The following is a 10,104-nucleotide window of genomic DNA, read 5'->3' as shown; positions in this document are numbered from 1 at the left end:
CAGTTTTAACCAAACACCTATTTTTTCAAACCAACCTCAACTAAAACTACTTTTTACAAAATAATTTTTTTCAAACCACAACCACAATAATTACCGCAATACCAAACACACTCTTTGTCAACGAATAACTTCGCACATGCCGTTTGAAAAGGTGGGGCCCATGCAGCGTGCAGCACTAGTATCTTCCACTTTCTTAAAAACATTATTTATATTTATTAAATTATAAAATTATCCCTAAACCAACTTAAAAATAATAATAAAGTCTTAATGAGAAATACTAAAATGCCCTGGAATCAAGCCATAGAAAAATTCTAATGACATTTATGTCATTTTACTTTAGAAAATTAAAAATACAAAAACATTTCTAAGAACTATTCTTAAAAGATTTGGGAATAAAGGTAAGTAGTAGTTTAACTGTTCATCAGAAATGCAAAATGACCTATTTATTTATCATCTAATGTCTAATGGGTCTCTATAAAAAGATTATATTACTCTTAATTACTAATTATTTGATTTGTTTTAAGAAGAGAAAAAGTAATTTTACTCTGAGCGATACAATGTTTCCCGTGCCTTTTAAATTTTCTTTTAATTATTATAGTTGTATTTATTTTACCTTTTCCTTTATTTGTTTTTCTATGTTTTATGTACTCATGCCAGCTGTTGAGACTCGAGTTTTTTTTTATATATATACAAGCAGGATAGTTATTCATGTAATTAAATAACTTAAAATTTTAAATAGGTTTTTTTATCTATCTATAAATAATTATACATTGATTGAATGAATAAATAGTAAATAATTTTAAATAGGTTTTTTTTTATGTACTCATGCCAGCTGTTGATCATTGTTTATAGTAGTATCTATTTCTATTTATACTATTACAAAATTTAAATCCTACTTATATAAATAATTTAAATTCTTTTTAAATATTGATATAAAATAAAAAGATTTACTAAATCTTAATACAAGCCAAATTCCTTTTCCATTGATACACGCATGAATTCTTGTATAATTGACTCCCACTCTAAAAGGGACTTTTTAAGCCTAGTTGATTTATTAATCTATAATCAATTTCAGCTTTTTTTCTCCTATATTTGATAATGATTAATTAGTGTTCATCCACGTGGATATTTATTTTGGTATAAACATATTTATAATATGGAAAAAATATTAATTTAATAAAAGAACTTGTTCTCTTAATTTTTATAGGAATTGCAGAAAATATATGAAATAAAATGAAAATTTCAACTCCATTGAAAATCAATCAAAACAATGCATTAGTGCGCGAATTGATTGACTTGCCTATATCTTGTATTTCCCATGTAGTCTGTTAGTTAAACCAACGATTCCCTTCTCCAAGAATATATGAATTCTCGAGTTAAATCAAAATAGCAAAATCATTAAAATTTTTAGCTTGTAGAGAGTTTTTTTTATTTTTTTATTTTTTATTATGAACTAAAATGTTGAAGCAGGTAAATAATCAAATAAATCAAGAATTATATACTTAAAAAATATTAGAAAAAAACGTTGATGCACATCAAAGATTAAATTGGACAATTAAAAAATAAATACTGATCAATATAAATGATCTTGTGACTGTCACAGGAAACTATTTATATTTTTTTATTTAATCATATATCAATATTTTTTTCATAAGAAAAGTAATAATTTAGATTCTCTCAAAACAAAATAATTTGCAAATATAATCTTTTTGTTTATTAATATATTTTTCTCAACAAGAAAAATCTAGTTTTTTCAGCAATGTTCTTCATTTAAAAAAAATGGAGACGAGATTGGAATAAATATTCAAAAGACTTGAAATTTAATGAAAATAATTAATGTTATAATAACGCCAATTTATTAAAAAATATTAAAACAATAGACCTGAAATTTTTGGAGTTTGTTTTTTATGTAATCATGCAATAATAAAAAATTAGCATAGAAAAGCTAAAACAAAAATTTAAGAAAATAGAAAAAAAGATATACAAATCATGGAGGGATGTAGAAAAAAATGCTTGATAATTTTATAAAAAAACTAAAATCTTATTCTTAAAAGTGATATTTTTAATATTTTAAAAGTCATTTATTTTTATAAAATTTAATTTTTAAAAATAAAAAACAATAAAATAAACACACAAAGACCACGCATGTGGGTGTAAGAAGCTGTTCTGAATGCGAAAATTCAACTTTAATTTTCAGTAACAAAGATCCAAATCACCCTCAAACATCATCTAAAATCAGGTGAAAGTACATATCTATTTTTCAATCATGGGTTGGAAAGCATAGATGTATCTACAGCTGGGTGAAACTACCAGTTAAAGCTTACCACGGCAGCAAAGACAAATAATTTGCGAGGGGGAATGCACAAGCAAACATCATGAGCATTTCTTATCCTAGAAGGAATTATTTAAATGCTGTATAAACATGATGATTTGCTTTTGATTCACAGGTACAAACAAAAGAATTAAAGTAGGAAAAGAAAGAAATTTTTAGAGAAAAAAAAGCAAAAAAAAAAAAATGAGGATCGAAAATATGTAAAACTTGCAATATTTTTCATTAATCATAAACAACTGTCTAATATTTAGAAAAGTAGGATATAAATACTAAAATCCTAGCTAGAACAAACGATTGGGTTTATAACCCACTAAAAAAAATATCCAACAATAATTAAATCAAACCCAATAAATAAAGTTAAGTTAATAAACCTCAACTAAAAGTTCATCTAAATTAAACCCAAAACATAAGGTAAAGCCCAATTTCTCAATAGTTTGGGCTATCTTCCATCGTCTATGATCATACGCGTGCGTAAACAATGTTTCCGGTTCGGTGTCCCCACCAAGTATGGATGCCTTATAATATATATACAAATGTTTAGTATATTACCTTCAAACATGCCATCTTCTAGTTCCTCAACAACACTTGCAGAATGTTTAGGTACTCTTTCTCTACCCTGGTTTTTCTTGTTTCTTGAAAAAGAAGATGCGTTAAACCATTTTCCTTGAATTTAAGTTAATACACCATATTGAAGAGAGGTAAAATGCATGGAAAAGGCTTACCATACTGCCCTATACTTTTTATAGCTGTATTTAAGACAAGGCAGTGAGTTTTCCAACGGATTTTCCAACACCTGGATCAAAAAGATTTAATTTCAATTGCACATTAATTTAGAAGGTCAATGATAATTTGCAAAACCAGAGAGAAACATAAGTAACTATTTTGCCTTATAGATATTCACACGCTGAACCAAGACCTGGCAAAGGGTCATAAAGTTGCGATGCAAAAAGGCATGGTAGAAAACTCCAATATATGATTGCATAAAATAAAGGCCAAAAACCTGCAACATGGAGTGAATCCTTGAAGTAAAGCTCAATTGAAGAGATAAAGAAAAGCAAATGGATTCAATTTTCAATAATTACTTTGTAGATCAAGCTGCCAGCCTGATATTCTGTGTTTTTATATTGTTAGAGTTTCACCGATACCTTTCCCCTAATCTTTGTAAAATTCTGAATAATAACAAGGTAAACAGCTGTCAGCCCAGATATGGACCTGATAGTTAGAAAAAAGTGTCATCATTTCATGTAGCAAATTCGAAAACACATAAAGCTATTAAGGCATGGAAAAGAAATTGGGCAAAATCTAATTTTATTAGCAAATATCTATTAAAAGTCATATAATGCTTGTAGTAGTTGACAGTGCAATATAAACACTGTAATGCCATGGAGTTAAGAGTTACTGCATCAAATATCAGTTCTCCAATGCTATGAACAAATTTATAAATTTTAATAAAGAAAAGCAAATGGATTCAATTTGCAATAATTACTTTGTAGATCACGCTGCCAGCCTGATATTCTGTGTTTTCATATTGTTAGAGTTTTACCGATACCTTTCCCCTAATCTTTGTAAAATTCTGAATAATAACAAAGTAAACAGCTGTTAGCCCAGGCATGGACCCGATAGTTAGAAAAAAGTGTCATCATTTCATGTAGCAAATTCGAAAACACATAAAGCTATTAAGGCATGGAAAAGAAATTGGGCAAAATCTAATTTTATTAGCAAATATCTATTAAAAGTCATATAATGCTTGTAGTAGTTGACAGTGCAATATAAACACTGTACTGCCATGGAGTTAAGAGTTACATCATTTCATGTAGCAAATTCGAAAACACATAAAGCTATTAAGGCATGGAAAAGAAATTGGGCAAAATCTAATTTTATTAGCAAATATCTATTAAAAGTCATATAATGCTTGTAGTAGTTGACAGTGCAATATAAACACTGTAATGCCATGGAGTTAAGAGTTACTGCATCAAATATCAGTTCTCCAATGCTATGAACAAATTTATAAATTTTAATAAAGAAAAGCAAATGGATTCAATTTGCAATAATTACTTTGTAGATCACGCTGCCAGCCTGATATTCTGTGTTTTCATATTGTTAGAGTTTTACCGATACCTTTCCCCTAATCTTTGTAAAATTCTGAATAATAACAAAGTAAACAGCTGTTAGCCCAGGCATGGACCCGATAGTTAGAAAAAAGTGTCATCATTTCATGTAGCAAATTCGAAAACACATAAAGCTATTAAGGCATGGAAAAGAAATTGGGCAAAATCTAATTTTATTAGCAAATATCTATTAAAAGTCATATAATGCTTGTAGTAGTTGACAGTGCAATATAAACACTGTACTGCCATGGAGTTAAGAGTTACATCATTTCATGTAGCAAATTCGAAAACACATAAAGCTATTAAGGCATGGAAAAGAAATTGGGCAAAATCTAATTTTATTAGCAAATATCTATTAAAAGTCATATAATGCTTGTAGTAGTTGACAGTGCAATATAAACACTGTAATGCCATGGAGTTAAGAGTTACTGCATCAAATATCAGTTCTCCAATGCTATGAACAAATTTATAAATTTTAATAAAGAAAAGCAAATGGATTCAATTTGCAATAATTACTTTGTAGATCACGCTGCCAGCCTGATATTCTGTGTTTTCATATTGTTAGAGTTTTACCGATACCTTTCCCCTAATCTTTGTAAAATTCTGAATAATAACAAAGTAAACAGCTGTTAGCCCAGGCATGGACCCGATAGTTAGAAAAAAGTGTCATCATTTCATGTAGCAAATTCGAAAACACATAAAGCTATTAAGGCATGGAAAAGAAATTGGGCAAAATCTAATTTTATTAGCAAATATCTATTAAAAGTCATATAATGCTTGTAGTAGTTGACAGTGCAATATAAACACTGTACTGCCATGGAGTTAAGAGTTACATCATTTCATGTAGCAAATTCGAAAACACATAAAGCTATTAAGGCATGGAAAAGAAATTGGGCAAAATCTAATTTTATTAGCAAATATCTATTAAAAGTCATATAATGCTTGTAGTAGTTGACAGTGCAATATAAACACTGTAATGCCATGGAGTTAAGAGTTACTGCATCAAATATCAGTTCTCCAATGCTATGAACAAATTTATAAATTTTAATAAAGAAAAGCAAATGGATTCAATTTGCAATAATTACTTTGTAGATCACGCTGCCAGCCTGATATTCTGTGTTTTCATATTGTTAGAGTTTTACCGATACCTTTCCCCTAATCTTTGTAAAATTCTGAATAATAACAAAGTAAACAGCTGTTAGCCCAGGCATGGACCCGATAGTTAGAAAAAAGTGTCATCATTTCATGTAGCAAATTCGAAAACACATAAAGCTATTAAGGCATGGAAAAGAAATTGGGCAAAATCTAATTTTATTAGCAAATATCTATTAAAAGTCATATAATGCTTGTAGTAGTTGACAGTGCAATATAAACACTGTACTGCCATGGAGTTAAGAGTTACATCATTTCATGTAGCAAATTCGAAAACACATAAAGCTATTAAGGCATGGAAAAGAAATTGGGCAAAATCTAATTTTATTAGCAAATATCTATTAAAAGTCATATAATGCTTGTAGTAGTTGACAGTGCAATATAAACACTGTAATGCCATGGAGTTAAGAGTTACTGCATCAAATATCAGTTCTCCAATGCTATGAACAAATTTATAAATTTTAATAAAGAAAAGCAAATGGATTCAATTTGCAATAATTACTTTGTAGATCACGCTGCCAGCCTGATATTCTGTGTTTTCATATTGTTAGAGTTTTACCGATACCTTTCCCCTAATCTTTGTAAAATTCTGAATAATAACAAAGTAAACAGCTGTTAGCCCAGGCATGGACCTGATAAACACTGTAATGCCATGGAGTTAAGAGTTACTGCATCAAATATCAGTTCTCCAATGCTATGAACAAATTTATAAATTTTAATAAAGAAAAGCAAATGGATTCAATTTGCAATAATTACTTTGTAGATCACGCTGCCAGCCTGATATTCTGTGTTTTCATATTGTTAGAGTTTTACCGATACCTTTCCCCTAATCTTTGTAAAATTCTGAATAATAACAAAGTAAACAGCTGTTAGCCCAGGCATGGACCCGATAGTTAGAAAAAAGTGTCATCATTTCATGTAGCAAATTCGAAAACACATAAAGCTATTAAGGCATGGAAAAGAAATTGGGCAAAATCTAATTTTATTAGCAAATATCTATTAAAAGTCATATAATGCTTGTAGTAGTTGACAGTGCAATATAAACACTGTACTGCCATGGAGTTAAGAGTTACATCATTTCATGTAGCAAATTCGAAAACACATAAAGCTATTAAGGCATGGAAAAGAAATTGGGCAAAATCTAATTTTATTAGCAAATATCTATTAAAAGTCATATAATGCTTGTAGTAGTTGACAGTGCAATATAAACACTGTAATGCCATGGAGTTAAGAGTTACTGCATCAAATATCAGTTCTCCAATGCTATGAACAAATTTATAAATTTTAATAAAGAAAAGCAAATGGATTCAATTTGCAATAATTACTTTGTAGATCACGCTGCCAGCCTGATATTCTGTGTTTTCATATTGTTAGAGTTTTACCGATACCTTTCCCCTAATCTTTGTAAAATTCTGAATAATAACAAAGTAAACAGCTGTTAGCCCAGGCATGGACCCGATAGTTAGAAAAAAGTGTCATCATTTCATGTAGCAAATTCGAAAACACATAAAGCTATTAAGGCATGGAAAAGAAATTGGGCAAAATCTAATTTTATTAGCAAATATCTATTAAAAGTCATATAATGCTTGTAGTAGTTGACAGTGCAATATAAACACTGTACTGCCATGGAGTTAAGAGTTACATCATTTCATGTAGCAAATTCGAAAACACATAAAGCTATTAAGGCATGGAAAAGAAATTGGGCAAAATCTAATTTTATTAACAAATATCTATTAAAAGTCATATAATGATTGTAGTAGTTGACATTGCAATATAAACACTGTAATGCCATGGAGTTAAGAGTTACTGCATCAAATATCAGTTCTCCAATGCTATGAACAAATTTATAAATTTTAATAAAGAAAAGCAAATGGATTCAATTTGCAATAATTACTTTGTAGATGAAGCTGTCAGCCTGATATTCTGTGTTTTCATATTGTTAGAGTTTTACCAATACCTTTCCCCTAATCTTTGTAAAATTCTGAATAATAACAAAGTAAACAGCTGTCAGCCCAGACATGAAACCCGATAGTTAGAAAAAAGTGTCATCATTTCATGTAGCAAATTCAAAAACACATAAAGCTATTAAGGCATGGAAAAGAAATTGGGCAAAATCTAATTTTATTAACAAATATCTATTAAAAGTCATATAATGCTTGTAGTAGTTGACAGTGCAATATAAACACTGTAATGCCATGGAGTTAAGCGTTAATGCATCAAATATCAGTTCTCCAATGCTATGAACAAATTTATAAATTTTAAGTTCGTTCACTGTTGCAACATGCACGTCCAAACCTTCGATGGAAGGCAAAATGACGCACATCTGATTCTTATCTGTAAGAGACTTTTGAAACAATAAAACCACTCATAGTTCCACTTTCCCACATCCCCCATTAAACAATCCTTAGAATGGAAACAAAGCATCCTAATGTTCTTATATATGCAAGTAAAATTTTATTGATAAAGAAAAAAGTGGGAGAGACAGTTCAACAATCAAAACATGGTCAATTCAGGCGACAAGTGCAGTTTCAATGTTTAAAAATGACAAAAATAAACTGAAACAAGCGCAAGAGAAAATGAAGATATCCAGCATTAGCTCTGGATGCAAAGTTTTGGTAGGGAAGCCTTATGCAAGAAAAGGGAAGTCAAAGCATTCAAAACCTCATGGTACTAGCTGATTTGTAAACAATAGTAAAGTGATATCAATTTATCTGCTCAATATGTATTTTTCTGCTGGCAACATGAATTCAACCATCTATATTAATCAACATGAATTTGCTTGCATCAAACTCTGGAACAATCTTGTTACTAAATCCTGATCATACTAAAAAAGAGGAAGGGAAACCCTAAAGGAGGATGCGAGTGAAACCTTATTCCTATGTTTTTAGGGTCTCAAACAGAGACTCGATCACAAGAAAAGAAGCTTTACTTTAGTTGTACAGAAAAGCAGTAAAGTACATGCAATAGACTTGAAACGGAAAAACATGGATCTATGATGTCAAAATTAAGCAAATTACTGGTTGGCTCACCTAAACATTCTTGTTAAACTAATTAAAAAAGAAGAATCCTAAGACAACTAAAGCATGTCAACTTTGAAGTTATAACAAAAAAGGACATAATAGAGGAAGATAACTGAAGAAACTTCCCAAGATGGATGCTATTAGTTGCAAGGAAATTGATCATAGTCATAAACCATGAGACAAATTTGAAAAAAATATTTGAGAGATAATTGATCTTATTTTCTCATATTTTGGAATGAAGTGTACAACATAATAAATAGGAAATGATTGCAATATGCAAACCATAAAATCAGAAAACAATCAAACTAAAGAAAAAAAATCCTCCACTAAACTAGGAAAAATTAAACCTTGAGATCTAGTCATATAATATCAGATTCCCCTTATTAAAACATATAAAAAATATCTTATAAAATCCCTAAAATTACTAGCTAACTTTGAGCACGATTTCAATACTCCCTCTCAAGCTGGGTTGTAGATGTTGTACATACACAACTTGTGACTCAACTCTTCAAAGTTAGTTCTTGGAAGAGCTTTAGTAAGTATATCTACATTTTGAGATTTCGTGGTTATATAAACTAGATGAACAATTTCCTTCTTGATCTTTTTTGAAATAAAATGTTGATCTATCTCAATGTGCTTTGTTCTGTCATAGTGAACGGGGTTCTTTGTGATACTTTTAGTAGCTTGATTGTCGCAGAACATCTTGATAGGATTCACCAATTCCACTCCCAGCTCCCTAAGCAATTTTTGCTTCCACATTCCTTCACAAATGCCAAGAGCTAGAGCTTTGAACTTAGATTCTGCACTGTTTCTAAAGACCGCGGGTTGTTTCTTGCTTCTCCAAGTCACGAGATTTCCCCAAACATAAGAGCAATACCCAGATGTAGATCGCCTGCCTAGTTTGCATCTGAAAAGACTTTAACATTTCTATTGTCACTCTTCTTGTATAGTATCCCTCTATCAGGAGTCATCTTGAGAAACCTTAAAATTCTATTCACAGCTTTCATATGCTCTTCTGTTGGATTGTTTATGAACTAACTCACACCACTAACAGAAAAACCAATATCAGGTCAAGTGTGTGAGAGATAGATAAGTTATCCTACCGATCTCTAATATCTCCTCATGTTAACTGGTGCACTATCAATTCTAGCTACTATCTTCTTGGCTGAATCTATTGGAGTATCTGCAGGTTTGCATCCAAGCATACCTGTTTTTTTTAGTAGATCCAGAACATACTTTCGTTAGGAGATAAATATATATCTTTTTTATCGTGCCACCTCTATGCCAAGAAAGTATCTAAGGTAGCTGAGGTCTTTGGTTTCAAATTCCTTGGCTAAAATTTTCTACAATCTTACCAGCTCCTCATAGTCACCAATTAGAATGATGTCATCAACATATACAATTAGTATTGCTATTTTCTTTTCCAGGGAGAAGTTCACATACAATGTGTGATCTACTTGACATTAGAAGTTTCCATACCAAACTACTGTCT

Source organism: Populus trichocarpa, chromosome 3 (genome assembly GCF_000002775.5).
Source record: "Populus trichocarpa isolate Nisqually-1 chromosome 3, P.trichocarpa_v4.1, whole genome shotgun sequence".
In the NCBI taxonomy this organism is placed as follows: Eukaryota; Viridiplantae; Streptophyta; class Magnoliopsida; order Malpighiales; family Salicaceae; genus Populus; species Populus trichocarpa.
Note: the sequence above shows the minus strand (reverse complement) of the source record.